Source organism: Ornithorhynchus anatinus, chromosome 4, assembly GCF_004115215.2.
Source record: "Ornithorhynchus anatinus isolate Pmale09 chromosome 4, mOrnAna1.pri.v4, whole genome shotgun sequence".
Lineage (NCBI taxonomy): Eukaryota > Metazoa > Chordata > Mammalia > Monotremata > Ornithorhynchidae > Ornithorhynchus > Ornithorhynchus anatinus.
The window spans coordinates 9,473,780-9,489,163 of NC_041731.1; the positions used below are offsets into that span (position 1 = coordinate 9,473,780).

The 15,384-nt window shown below is 44.9% G+C and overlaps 1 long non-coding RNA gene across 1 annotated transcript; it reads left to right on the forward strand.

Moving 5' to 3' along the window:
* The first annotated feature begins 6,314 nt into the window (after positions 1–6,314).
* Positions 6,315–10,566, forward strand: LOC114811054. The gene is made up of 2 exons (XR_003758737.2): positions 6,315–6,482; positions 10,190–10,566. It is a non-coding gene; the product is annotated as an uncharacterized LOC114811054 (long non-coding RNA).
* The last annotated feature ends 4,818 nt before the right edge of the window (positions 10,567–15,384 follow it).

Here is a 15,384-nt window from a genome sequence, read left to right on the forward strand (position 1 = left end):
ATTAGGAAAGTATGCACACTCATACTAGGCAATTTTTTTCTGATTTATAGCGCTATTGTGCCACTAAGGATTTTATATCTTCTGTCTAAATCATTCTGAGCTAGAATAGCTTGGAAAAAAAAAACACCTTTAAAGTGAACTGTATAAGTATTTTTTCCAGTTCCTTTGAACCACAGTTCACTACCAAAAGAAACCAAAACTTCAGAGCTCAGTCTCTTTTAGTAAAACTTTTTTTTTATTCCCTCAAGTGTTCAACTCTACCCTATAAAACCTCAGATTAATACTGAGGGAGGTGAACTACTTTCACAGTCAGACTAAAGTTTGTCAGATTACAAATGAAAGAGTGACCAGTGCAGGATTAACAAGGGAAACCTCAGAGCAGGAGAATTGGTGCCTGTCTGCAGGGAGACCGGTTGGAACATATACTGAGTTCTCATGACAAGTCGGATAAAATGTGCAAAATTGGGAGGTAATGAAAGCCATATGACCAGATATGTTGTTTTGTTTGCAGGGCTTAACATGCATAAAATAAATTTTCCACCATACCCACAAGAAAAAGATAGAGGTTTTAGCCTCTTTAGGTAAGACTTCAGCAGGTCCTCTTGTACCCGCGACGGGCAAAGCTTCGCTAATGGATCGAACCCATTCTCCTTCAGATTTGAGAAAAATATGTGTGCGTCTCTGGGCTGGGAGTGGGGGTCGGGGTTATGGAGGGAGAAGATCTGCCTTCTTAACCCTTCCGAGTAGTAATGAAATTAAATTCCAGTTCTGGGATTACAAAATATCCCTGTGAAATGAAATGATTTTATCCCGGTGGTAGGGGGAGGGGGCAAAGAGGCGGGGGGGGGGGGGAAGAGGTGGAGGTGGGATTGTTAGGGTGGGCTCTCTCTAGGCTGCTTTTCTTGCCTTAGATGGGAATGATCTCACTCCAATCCTACCAAGGTCTCCCAGAATCCCTTTCAACGGGGTCGAGTAGAGACTTGGGTCCCCGTTATTTTGTGAAAGGCATCCTTCTATGAGGCAATCGGCCCCCATAGGTCTAGGTGATATTGAGAAAGCCTGCAATTAAGAATCCAATTAAATGGGCCAGGAGGGGCATAGGATTGAAAATATCCTGTTCGGAGGGACCCCTGCTAGGTAGATTCCCCCTTCTAGACTGTGAGCCCGCTGTTGGGTAGGGATTGTCTCCGTCTGTTGCCGAATTGTACTTTCCAAGCGCTTAATACAGTGCTCTGCACACGGTAAGCGCTCAATAAATATGACCGACTGACTGAATGAATCAATGAATAAATGATTCGGCCCTGCTGATGGTCACGTAGCTCCAGACCCGTGTGGGGACTTGACTCCCCCGACCCGGTGAGGCAGCAAGGAGCAGGATCGCCATTACCCTCTCCCATCTCCTCAGACAAAAGGGAAGTCGGGTAGCTACCGAGCTAACGCCCTCTGAACGGACACTCACCCCTTTCCTCTCTTCCTCCCTTCCCAAAGGGTTCAGGGTGCTGGAAGGTCATTTTGGCCTCCTTCCTCTTACGAAGGGGCTTTTCCAAGCTCTGTCTGGTTTCTGTTTTTCTTCCCTTGCCCCACCCGCTCCACCTTCTGCCCCCACTCTCCGGGCCTATTCATCTCTCTGACTCTGTCCTGCTCCTGTACCTAGAGCAACACCTGCTGGCTTTTGGCAGGAGCACTCTCTCCACGGGGGCAGCCCATCCCACAGCCATTTACTCTGGGCTCCTGGCTAAGGAGCCAGCCATTCTAATGAGCAGCCTCTGCTTTTTACCCCTTTGTACCGGGCAGGCCAACGGCTCCTGGGAGCAGCTTTATTTATTTCTCTATTTGTTTTCTTGGCTATTTAGCGAGCTATCTATTGCCTCAAGAGACTCCAGAAACAAACCCAGTTCTGTTAGGAAAGTGGAGATCTCTCAGCTTTATAAAGCTCCATGCCAGGAACTGAAACATAGCAAATGTCATTGAAGCTTGCTCTCTCAGAAGGCTGGCTGGCCCGCTCTGTTTCCCCACACTGGGTCCATAAGGAGGCGTGTTCGCGTAGTCGCGACCCGTCTTGTCTCTCTTTCCTAATTGTAGAATCTAATGCAACCGGTCACTGGCGGAATCCACCACTCTTTCCTATCCACCTAGTGGAGGCTGTTTGATTCACCGGTGGTTTAACCCCCGACATCCACCCTTGAATGTTCGCGCGCCTAAGACCAAGCCACGGAAAGCCCACCGGAATGTCTGGCCGCGTTGGGTTTTCCAGGGCCTGCTCCTAGACATTTTGCTGCCAGGATGGGCTAGAAAAGAAACTCAACGTCGTTTCACTCTCCTGCAAGATGTGCCCCAGTTAGAAATACGACTTTTTGCATTTATGCAAATTGAACAGTAAGGATCGGCCTTGCTGCTGCTGCTGATCTGCTCATTCTTATGCATAGCTTTTGAGACAGGGCCTTCCATCACACTTAGTGAGCAATCCAGAAGGTAAATCAACTCGAGTTCCATCCTGAGGAGGGGTTAACGACCAGCTTGCATGTGTCCTGTGACAGGGGAAGCAGCATGGCCTAGTGGCTAGAGATGGGCCTGGAAATCAGAAGGACTTAGGTTCTAATCCCTCCCCTTGTCCGCTGTGTGACCCTGGGCAAGTCGCTTAATTTCTCTGTGTCTCAGTGACCTCATCTGTAAAATGGGGATTAGGACTGTAAACCCGACGTGGGACAGGAACAGTGTCCAACCTCATTAACTTGCATCTACCCCAGCATTTAGAACAGTGCACATTCTGAACACTAAAGTACCATTATTATTATTATTATTCTGTGACAATTATTGGCACGCATCCTAGGGTTCAGCAGTATCCATCCTTGACCAGAATCAGCAGAAAGTAAGGAATAACATTCCGTTTCCCTCTCAGATTAACCGGATGTCCTAAATCTTCCCCTCATGCCTATGACCTAGTGGCTCTCCTCATCATCAGGAAACAACAGACAGGGCCTTCAAAGGGGAACTGTATGCCATGATTGCCTTTGCCATGAACAGTTGATTTGCTCTTTTTCATTCAAAAATAAAATCAGGTGACATGGGAAGATATCCATTTGCCTCAGCCAAAATCACACGAGGGAGAGGAGTGCTGACTAGTCAATGTGTTTTAGTTCCTTCCTAAAGAAAAAATCTGTTTCCAGAAAAGAAACGTTTCTGGTTCAACCCGCCTGGGAGACCGAACCCAAAACGTGACTGTGGAGAGAAATCAAAGGCCACAAGGTGTCCCCAGCATCTGATGGGTTATTCTAGGCTCATAGCAGGAAAACCTCCAGTCCGGGCTGGGCTGGTGACTCTTCAGAGAATGAGGTCTGAAACGTGAAAATACGGAGAACACCCAGGGTGATATTTTGCTGCAGAGATATTTCAAGAGTCCATGATTAAGGGACTCATCAAACAGTTTAAATTAAACATGCAATTGGCAAACTCTGCCAGGTTCCTGGAGAGCTCCAGCTCACCAATGTCTCTAGCTGCAAGTAAGATGGAAAGCTCAGGGCTGAACACGGACCCCCAGTACAAGGCCAAAGCTGGTTTTCCCAATTTTAGCTTAAATCACTTCGTGACTTTTTCAAAAAGTAGCAGGACATCGGGTAGAGGTAGAGGTCAACATTTAAGATTAATTCAAAATTCTTTTGAAAATTCCATGGCTGAAACTGGCTCTTCCAAGAATACTATTCCTTATCCCTTTGTTGGTGTCCCTGTAGACTGTAAGCTCCTAGTGGGCAGGGATGGTGTCTACCAACTCTGTTATATAGTGCCTTCTTATGGTATTTCTTAAGTGCTTACTATGTGCCAGGCACAGTTCTAAACTCTGGGGTAGATACAGAGTAATCGGGTTGGACATAGTCCCTGTCCCACGTGGAGCTCCCAGTCTTAATCCCATTTTACAGATGAGGTAACTGAGGCACAGAGAAGTGAAATGATTTGCCCAAGGTCACACAGAAGACAAGTGATGGATCCGGGACTAAAACTCAGTTCCTTCTGACCCTCAGGCCTGTGCTCTATCCATTAGGCCACATTGCTTCTCCCAAGCACATAGTAGTGTGCTCTGTACACAGTAAATGCTCCGTAAACACCGATGACTGATTGACTGCTCCTTACCCTATTGATGGCTTCACATCAGAACAATTCAGCAGTGCAGATTCTTTCTGTTGTGGGGGTTGGAGATACCATAGTCTGAGGCCAGACGAATCTAGAACCTATTCCTTGAGCGATTACAAAAGATCTCCACTTTCCTTCTGCCTCCTATCTATAAATTATTACTGTAAGTAGTGGTAATAGTAGCATTTAGAAGCAGCATGGCCTAGTGGATAGAGCATGGACCTGAGAGTCAGAAGGTCATGGGTTCTAGTTCTGCCACTTCTCTGTTCTGTGACCTTGGGCAAGTCTCTTCACTTCTCTGTGTCCCAGTTACCTCATCTGTAAAATGAGGATTGAGTTTATGACCCCAACGTGGGACAGGATCAGTGTCCAACCCAATTTGCGTGTGTCTACCCCAGTGCTTAGTAGAGTGCCTGGCACATAATAAGCCCTTAGCAAATGCCGTAATTATTAATATTTACTGAATTCCTACTTGGTATACTGCACTTTGCCAGGTTCTTGGAAAATACCGAATAAAGAAGTGGCAAGTTCTCTGCCCACAAAGAGCTTCCACACTAACAAGGGATGTCTACGATATCACACTCTCCCAAGGAGTTAGTAAAATGTTCTATAAACAGGAGGTGCTCAACAAATACTGCTGATTAATCGATGGGTCTCAGTTCCCATTCAGTGTACTGTCCATCTCTAATTTAGGACATCTATCCCTATTTTCGAGCCCTCATTTAAAAGAAAACCCTAACATTATTGTAAGAACTCTCCCACGTGCTTAGTACAGTGCTCTGCAAATAGTAAGCCAGCGTGGCTCAGTGGAAAGAGCACGGGCTTGGGAGTCAGAGGTCATGAGTTCAAATCCCGGCTCTCCCACTTGTCAGCTGTGACTGTGGGCAAGTCACTTAACTTCTCTGTGCCTCAGTTACCTCATCTGTAAAATGGGGATTAACTCTGAGCCTCACGTGGGGCAACCTGATTACCTTGTATCTACCCCAGTGCTTAGAACAGTGCTCGGCACATAGTAAGCGCTTAACAAATACCAACATTATTACGAAATACCACTGATTGATTGGCTCCCATCATGTTTGCTTTGAGGACATCTTAACTGAATGGAGTCTTCTCTGCCTATTGATTACAACAGCATCTCCTCTTGATGACATTTGAGTTCTCACTGTGAATTTACATGGGGTTAATTTCTGCATTAATTCCATACTCACCGTTGTGTCCCATCCCAGGGTCGCCTCTAGAGAGTTTCCAGGACTCTATCAGTCTCGACTACGGGAGGGAGAGTCAAGCAGAGGTATATTCTGTTCCCAGCCTGGGCGATGACTAGAGAGTGGAAGGTAATCCGCTACAAACTCACCTGTGCTGAGCAGCAGCGGCATGGTAGAGAGTTGAGGGTGGGGACTCGAGTTCACTTTGCTGAAGGAGACAGTGGTAAACCACTTCTGTGTTTTTACTGAGGAAACTCTGTGGATCCACTACCAGAACGATTGCAGATGAAGGTGGGGTGTTCTGGGAGAGTTGTGTCCCTGGCGCCGCTCTGGGTGGGAGACGACTCGACAGCGTGAGACGAGACAAGACACTGTTGTGTTGGGAATGTCCAGAGACTAGGTGGTCTACTGAAGCAGATGATAAAACTTAGCACAAGATCAAGCTGACTCATCTGTGGAAGTGGATGGGCATGTGAATGTGTCCATATATAGTGCACTAAAGTCTTGAGGAATTCATTATCCCCTGGAGTCAAATTCTCAAAAGGAGGCAAGTAGAGATGAAGGGGAAGGAGTGGGAAGACGCCCGTGATGATGGCAGCTTCCTGAAGTAGACATCACCCCATCTGAGAGGGCACTTACTGTTTGTGTAGGCACCACACAGGAAACAGGAGGCCAAGATCAAGAAACTTGAAATTTTTTTTCAAGGTATCTGTTAAGCGATTACTATGTGCCAGGCACTGTACTAAACACAGGGGTAGATACAAGATAATCAGATTGGACTCAGTCCAAGTCCCTCGTGGGGCTCACGGTCTTAATCCCCATTTTACAGATGAGGTAACTGAGGCACAGAGAGGTGAAGTGACTTTCCAAGATCACACAGCAGACAAGGGACAGAACCAGGATTAGAACCCAGGCTCTCTGACTCCTAAATCCGTGCTCTTTCCATTAGGCTATGCTGAATTGGAATGGATGTCGCAGCAGACAACTGTGCCCCAACTCCCAGGCTTATCCCCTGAGTCAGTTTGATGACTTAAGTCCTTCAAAAACCATGTCCAAAAGGTGGTTTAAGAAGAAAAGCCAAGAAAACATGAGTCTGTGCCATCAGACTACATTCTCATTTCCTCCAAGAATGTAGTCACCACAATGCCTCAGGTAGGTCTGTTCTAATTTATTCCTAAATATTTCTGGATAGTTCAGATTTTTTCTCCAGGGGGAAGTAACATTCAGAGCATGAGAAAAAGTTGAAATATGGGGAGGAGAGAAGAGCTTAAGGAAACTACATGGTCAAATAAGAAGCACGATCCAAGAGTGGGCCCAAACTCAGTGAGTGCATAACCCCAGGGCTCTTGAAGGTAATAATAGTAATATTAATAAAAGTAATGGTATTTATCAAGGGCTTTCTATGCGTCAGGCACTGTTCTAATGGTTGGGGTGGACTGCTCTGCACACAGTAAGCGCTCAATACGATGGAACTAACACAAGCAAATCGGGGTGGACACAGTCCCTGTTCCACTTTGGGCTTACAATCTTGATCCCCATTTTACAGATGAGATAACAGAGGCACAGAGGAAGTGAAGTGACTGGTCCAAGGTCACACAGCAGACACATGGCAGAGCTGGGATTAGAACCCTTGACTTTCTGATTTTCAAACCCAGGCTCTATCCACTACGCCATGCTGCCTTCAGGTAGTATTCTGCTAAGTCATTCATAACTACACAGCACTGGTTCATTCAGGAAACAGGAGTCTCATCTCAGGAAGCCTGTAGAAAATTAAAAGTGCTTAAGAGGGAGAACTTCCCTGGAGGCCCGGTTAAGGCTTGTCTATGTCATCGATCAGGGTACGGAAGTCACTTTTACACGGGGGACGCTACTGCCTAATCAAGTGAGAAAAATGACAAATCAGACAAGCAATTTCTTGGTATATTTTACATGATAAAAGTGGTTATCCCCGCCAATGGGAGCCCTTCAACACCTGTCTCGATTCGGAACTTCTGAGGAGAACAAAGCCCAAACAGGGTTTGGAGAGAGTTTGGGACACACTTTTTTTTTTTATCAGTTCAAGTGCTCCCCTGCCTCATGTGCAAGAGTTAGCCTGATAGGAAGGGTCCAAAGTCCCTGACCTGCTGTCAGAATCACATCCAGTGTGCACAAAGCCCATGCTGTTACTTGCCAGGGTAAGCATTCGGTTCAGTCCATAAATATTTCCAGGTGCCCTGCTCTAATTTTAGGAAGGTCATGTTTGCAAAGGTTAAATAGCAGGCAGGATTTCTATAAGTCTGTATCAGTTCAGAAAAGAAAATGTAATTAAACACAACATTCTTCCAGAGATTAGCTGGAGTCTATGCATTCTACTCGCAGTGTTTAACTTTTTAAAATTGTTTTAATCCATCCTCCATAGACACATTGAGTTGCCCCAAAAGGCAGGATAAAGTGACTAATGAAGGAAAAGCCATCACGTTACTCCTCGGTGGGAAAGGAAACTTGTAGCAAAAGACCAGAGTTGCTCTTGACCTCTTAATGAACAGGGGCGGGGAGAGTCGGGGGAGACCGATAGTACATTTTGAGCCAACTTAAACATCATTTGACCATGAAATTAGAAGAATTAAAATGGTGGCCGCTATTCAAAGGTTCCACCCAAAGTGTTCTGTCAGTCTCAAGAAGTTTTTGTTCCATCAAATGGTATTAGCTACTTGTTAGTCATAGTAAAAGCTACATGAGCGCATGCTCCTACACACACACACACACAAAATAAACCCAACACAAACACACACAGACACAGACACAAGTCAACTCAGTCAGTTTGCTCAGCTGCTGCTGATGTCACTGTTGCCCACAAGAGTTGGTTACTGTAATAATCCCCCTTTATTAATCATAGGGCTGGAGGAAGCAGAAAGTGGGTGACATCATCAGTAGAGACGATTGGCTAACTCATGCTGTTTTACTCAGCTTTAACATTTCTCAAGTGTCATATGAAAATGATTACCACTTTGCACTTTCCATGTCCTACTGATCGTTTCTAACACCCTGGTCTGAACTTCTGTTGAAGAGCTAATCTTATCACCAAGTGGGCCTTCGGGAGCAAAGAATAGATGGGGAGATTTCTTGATTAAGATAGATCTTTCCAACGAGTGTCCCCACCCTCAACTTCTCGTTGTTCACGAACAAGTCAGAATTGTCCTTCTACTTCACTTCCCCAAGACTACGTTCCACTGAGCACAAAGTATGAAGTTACTCAATTCCCAGTAATAGTAATAACAACAGTAGTATTGGTTAAGCACTTACTACGTGCTAAGCACTGTATTGAGCCCTGGGCTACAATGTAATCAAGCCATACACAGTATCTGACACACGAGGCTCACTCTCTAAAAGGAATGGAAAATAGGTATTTTATTCCTGTTTTGGAGAGGAGCTGACTGAGGGTCAGAGAAGGTAAATAATCTGTCCAAGGTCACACAGCAGTACCAAAGCACGGGGGTAGATAAAAGATAATCAGGTTGGACACAATCTTGTCTCTCATTGGGCTCATGGCCTAAGTAGGAGGGAGAAGGGGTATTTTACCCTCATTTTACACATGAGGAAGTCACTTCCCCAAGGTCACAAAGCAAAACTAATTTCTTGATGAATGCTACTGTAGAAATGCAACTCACTTCTTCATGGCTCTTTCCTGAGCTCACATTTCAAACAGACAGCATTCCGCTTCATTCAATGATGTCCTATTTAGTTCCCTGATGATCTGGATGGCAACACACAAACATACTGTGTTATAGGTTTTCAGGGATGAAAACAGGAGCTGAGGTGGTAGCCATGCAACCTCCACAGCAACTCCTCCATCTGAGCAGCCAGGAACTTGTGGGAGAGGGAGACCCTTCCTACCTTCCCCTCCTCCCCGCTCATCCTAGGAAAGTTCAATCTTGTCCCACTGGAACGGTCCAGATAGAAGCAAAAACAGCAGATTGCCTTCCAAATTTTTCAATGTTGAGAAGGATGTTGACTAGTGGATTCTACTAGAGCAGAGAAGAGTTAGTAGACTTGATCCTTGAGCACAAGGAGGCTTCTTTAGCTGTAATGTTTTGAATCCCTTCTGGGTCTTATTGTTGCCTTGCTTTCTTAATTTGTTTTCCTCATTTGTTTGGGAAGCAATGTGCCTAGTGGAAAGATCATGGGCATGAGAGTCAGAAGACCCGAGTTCCTATCCCAGCTCCAACTCCTGCCTGCTGGGTGGCCTTGGGCAAATCACTTAACTTCTCTGTGCTTCGGTTCCCTCGTCCACAAAATGGAGATTCAATGCCTGTCTCCTTCCTTCTTAGACTTTGAGCCTCAGATGACACCTGATTATCTTGTATCCACCCCAGTGCTTAGTACAGTCCTTGACACAAAGTAAGGACTTAACAAATACCCAATTATTATTATTTTTATCACTTCAATAATTCCTTGTGAGTCTGGGGATAAGTCCCTCTTCTGAAATCTTACACTCTCATGCTCCAGGGACCAGGAACCCATCAACCTATCATTCTTGCGATTTCCTAGTGCTCTGGTACAGTGCTCGGTATTCAGAAAGCACTCAGTAAAAACTACTGAATGAATAAAATGATAGATTCGCTTAGTAGATCCCCAGGAAAATTTTGCTGTGGCACTAATCTGGTGTCTGCACCTTGATAAAATTTAGCTAACAATTAAAAACTCACAGTACCTATAAAACTTTCATAGTAGTTTAATACTTATATATAACTGCCCTTCATTTTCCACCATGACGCTACCGGTGGTATTCTATTTACGCACGCGGGTGTGGTTGAAAAGAGAGTAACTCTCTGTCTCCTGTAGTCTGTCATTATCTTCCCATTTCTATCCATCTTCTCCAGTGCCTCTCGCTGTCTCTCTCTTTATCCGTCGCTGCACATCCGTGTCTTGGCGTCTACATGAAAATCTTCCGACGGCCACAGGTGGGGAGACGAAGCTCTTGGCCAACCTTGGCGTCCTCTTTGCGTGCCGTGCGTGTCCCGCTCCCCACAGCTTCGCGTCCATCAACATTACGTCTGGGTTTCACCGGGCATCTCTAGGATGACTCCGACTCCAGGATGTCACCGCAATTGTGGGAGACTTCAGCCAGCTCATTTTACAACAGGTCTAGCTCTACTTATATCCCATAAACATATGCCTGCGGGGTGAACTTTGGTGTTGAGGCAATTTTACATACGTCTTGGCTCGTTCCTCCTTGTAAATAAATAAAATAATTATGGAGCTTCTTAAGGACTTACTATGTTCCAAGAACTGTTCTGAGCGCTGGTTTAGAGTCAAGTTAATCAGGTTGAGCACACTCACACTCTTAATCCCATTTTTAAAGATGAGGGAACTGAGGCCCGGAGAAGTTAAGTGACTTGCCCAAAGTCACCCAACAGACACGCTGTGGAGTCGGATTAGAACCCCTGACCCTCAGACTCCCAAGCCCGTGATCTGTCCAATCTGCAACACTACTTCTGTGCCACACTATCCTGGGGATGGGCCCAGAGGAGTCGGAGTGAAACTCACTTACGTGAGGATGAGAAAGGTACACAGTAGGAGAAAATGGAGATGTGGTAATAGTTGTCTAAGGATGAAAGGGATTCTGCAGATTCAAAACTCCGGTGACTTCAAGTGATTTTCTTGTCTCTACCTCAAGCACAGTGCTTGACACATAATACCGCAGTTAAGATCGTTACTCGGATGATTATCTGTGACTTCAGTCAAGCCCTGAGAAGCGGGACATGAATGCCTAATGGACGGGGTGATTAGCCAAAGGAAGCTCAGGCTATTGACCTTCCAACTGAGACTGCCAGCAAGAGAGGTAGGTTCTGAACCTCAAGGTAGACTATGGAGGGAGAGTTGGTAGAACAATTCTACAGGATAAAGAATCTTTGCACCAAATGGCTTATAAACCTGAAACTGTAACTACACTTACCAGTTTTTTGAACAAAAAAGAGCATGCCAAGAGGTTTGCTGCCACCTAACAGGTATAACTAGGAACAGCAAATGCTCGACACAGCATAATGTGTCATCTTGGGATACTGCTGCCCCTGCAAAGATCTCCAAAATACATTTCAGGCACCCCAAGTCCTTAAAAATTCCTCCAAAAGATGAAGGTTTTTATTTTCTTTCTCTTTTCTCTCCATCCTCTTCTTGATTTGGCCCCTGCAGCTGCCAAACTGCCTCTGACAATGAAGCCTCAAGTAATAAGGGAAGTGTGATACTGAAAAAAAATGAAAGGTGAAAATCATTCACCTGCAGGAAGGAGTAATGGCCAAGGAAAATCTGAATTCTAATTTTTCTGTGGCCTGACACGCCGCTGGCTTGGTTGGTCTGAGCTAAAGAGGCTGGCCCGGATCAGTCTCGGACGCTATTCTCGCAGCTCCAGGGAGTTGGCTGAATCCCCTCAGCAGGATCCCAGAGAGGGGCCGACAGAGAGCAGGAGCTAGGGAGTGAGAGGAAGAACACTACCCTGATTTGTGTCTTCTGCCTTTTTTGCAAATCAGAAGTAGGGGAATGTAGGTAGAAAATTTCTGACCGAAGAACTGTTTAAGTTCTCTTGAAAGGATGGACAGGTTCAGAGGGAATCATTAAAAATGGTCAGTCAGTCAGTCGATCGTATTTATTGAGCACTTACTGTGTATGGAGCACTGTACTAAGGGCTTGGGAGAGTACAATATAACAATAAAGCAGACACATTCCCTACCTGCAATGAGTTTACAGTCTAGAGGGGGAGATACGCTGATACAAATAAATAAAATTACAGCTATGTACATAAGTGTTATGGGGCTGGGAGGGGTGAATGAATAAAGGGAGCAAGTCAGGGTGACACAGAAGGGAGTGAGAAGAGGAAATGAGGGTTTCCTCTATGGTTAAATGCAAGGGCTTCCAGGAAAGAACTGAGAAAAATCCACACCAGAAAGGGATGTGCTGGCAAAGTAGAAAAGGGAGAAGAATTGTTTGGTGTGAAGCAATGAGAGGTGAGAAGGCAAAGTGCCTTGAAACTGAAAGTGCTAAAGAAAATAAAACATATGAATATGAAATAGATCCCTTGAAATATAAAGTGCATAGGACGTCTCTCTTAGCTCTGCTAAAGCTGACTGGAGATTCATACATGAAATCTGAATTAACGTTGTCCCTCCAATATATTTTTTGCCTTTGACTTTTCCTACAAAATTCTGAGAAGATTATTCTGTTCTTTTTTCTCTCTGTGTGTCTGTCAATTGCTCAAGACCTCTGGGTTTGGCCAGTTTGTCTGGGGTTGGATTTGACTTTGGAGGAAGGGCAACACAAATGGATGCAAGCAGAATTGTTTGTGATTATCAGCATGGACATAATGTCAATTTTCACTCTCTCAAGAGCTTACAACAGTGATCTGCAGATAGTAAGCACTCGATCAATGCTTTTGACTGATTGATAATGGTCACAAATGCATTAAAGGGATCAGGACTAGCAGTATTTTTATGGTATTTATTGAGTCCTTTCTGTTTGTAGACCACTGCACTAAACACTTGGGAAAGTACAATGCAGCCGAGTTGGTAGATGTGATACCTGCCCAGGAGGAGCTTAGTGTCTACTATTATTTCTCTCAAGGCTCACTGAAGGAGAGGGGAAAGGACAAGATAAGGGGAAGAGAGCAGAACAGAGACAGAGGATGGCTGTATCCTCCCAGAAGGCAGGAAATTTATTATTACATTAAAAGAACAGTGGGTAAAAGGTTGAAGTGCAGATTGGTGTGGGGAGAGGAGTCTAATGCTAAGCATATGGTGGCTGCAGATTGGAGCATACTTAGCCGGGACTAACAAGGTCAAGAAGTAATTTTGGGGAAATCATGCAATTCCACTTCATGTATTGGGAAAGCATAACTAAATAATGAATCTACAATAAAGGAGCAGCAGGGTGAAGAACTGGCTCAATAACCTATTTATCCTTACCTATTTGGTTGTTTTGAATTCTTATACGCTGCACAATTTTTCTGCACCTCATGGTTGCCAGTTGTAAAATGGAAGTAATGAGGATGACGATGAGGATGTCTGCATTTTTTATGTCCCTTAGATGTTACAAGCACTTGTCCTAAGCCCTAGGGTAGATACAAGGACCCAGTCCCTGTCTCATATGGGGCTCACAGTCTAAGGAGGGACTCAATCCCCTTTTACAGATGAGGAAAGTGAAGTGCAGAGAAGTGAAGCGACTTTCCCCAGATCCAGGATTAGAACCCAAGCCCTCTGGTTCCCAGGACCATGCTCCTTTAACTAGGCCAAACTGCAGATATCTACTCTCCCTTGGCCTCCTCCAATACTCTTACCTGATTTCCCCTTGGATTCCCATCGAATTTAAACACAGGGACATCAACACCTTGTTTTATGAGCAATGACTGTGAATTCTTTGACCTCTCCCCAAAGAATCTGGCTTGTTATGATGTTTGCAGAGAGCTACCGAAGCTTTGGGGATGAATGTAAACAGACTTATCACTAGGGGTTCTTCGTATGGAATGGCTTTAGTCCTACTAAGAACCTGCCAAAGTGATAGTCTCATACCCTAAATATTTCCCCTTCTACCAAATCCCTGCTTTTAACACCTATTCATATCATGTCACCACCTGAGTTGTTAATAGAAAGTGCATGGGAAGCCAAAAGTGGCATTGGAAAAGTGATTGTTAATCGTGAGTTCGACAGTAGCTGTGTACAGCAGGTGAGAATGCTGCACATTGGGCTGCATCTAAAGGTCTTGAATTGGATTTTGCAGAGAGATGGGATGGGGAGGAGGAGCAGAACAAAATCCAAACTTCTATTCTACCTCATCACTAAATGAAAATTGAAACTGCTTTTGTATCCTGAAGTGAGGAATTTGTATCTTTGGACTTGCCAAGCTGCTGTTCTGTGACTTGACTTGACCCGAGTGTCACCTTGGGCAGGGTCAATTTGAGCGCAAACAAATCATGGCGACTCTATGCTTTCGCCCTCCCAGTGAAGATCGATGTGATTTCTTAGGCGTGTCTAAAGGAAATCCATCAAGAGGAAAATAGACTAATGTCGTCCTTTTTTTAACCTATCAATCTCGAAGGACGATTTTCTTTGGATTTTGTTTTTAATCATTAAACTCCCTAAAAATCAGGAAAGTAAAAAAGGCAAGGCCACTTTATGTGACCCAGTGAAAAAAGCCCTGGACCAAGGATCGAGAGGATTAAGATCTTTTCCCACCTCTGCTACTAGCTCTCCAAGACAACACCCAAAATGCTTACCTCCTCTGATTCTCTGTTCCTTCAGTTGTGAAAAGAGAATTTGCTGATTCCCTGAGATAGCGTACACAAAAGGGCTTTGACTACTTTGGAAGAAATACATTAGATAAACATGAAGCATTATTGTCTCTTGCTGGTGATTGTTCAATTTATTTAGGACCTTCCCTCCAAAGTGGGTGAGACACCGTTTTGTTTATGGGCTGTGGTTTGGTTCAGGTGCTCTGGGCTGCTAAAGGGGTCGGGGACTTTTGGCTCTGAACATTCTAGAAAGACATTTCATTTCAGGTGGATTTGCTGCTGATCGGGACAGGGGAACTCCAGGGGGTTGCTATGCAAATACAGCATGCAGTAACTACCCCATCACCAGGCCTCCCCAGAGGTTCATTAAAGGATTTGAATTTTGCCCTCCACTTAACTCTCTCCTCTATCACCCATAAAGATTAACCTCTACTTATCTGTGCTCCAGAATACTGTTCTCTCCTTATTCAGTGAGAGCCTGGGGCTCAAAAGGGTAGAAGTTCTTATTGTTATTCTCCAGGTATGGGAGCTTTCCCTGTTCTGAGCAGCCACATGTCCTAATAATAATTACGGTATTTGTTAAGAGCTTACTTTGTGCAAGACACCGTCCAACCTAATCGGATTAGACACAGTCCCTGTCTCACATGGTGTTGACATTCTCGATCCCCATTTTACCGATGAGGTAACTGAGGCCCAGAAAAGGGAAGGAACTCGCCCAAGGTCACACGGCAGACAAATGTCAGAGCCAGGATTAGAGCCCATGACCTTCTGACTCCCAGGCCCGTGCTATCCACTGCA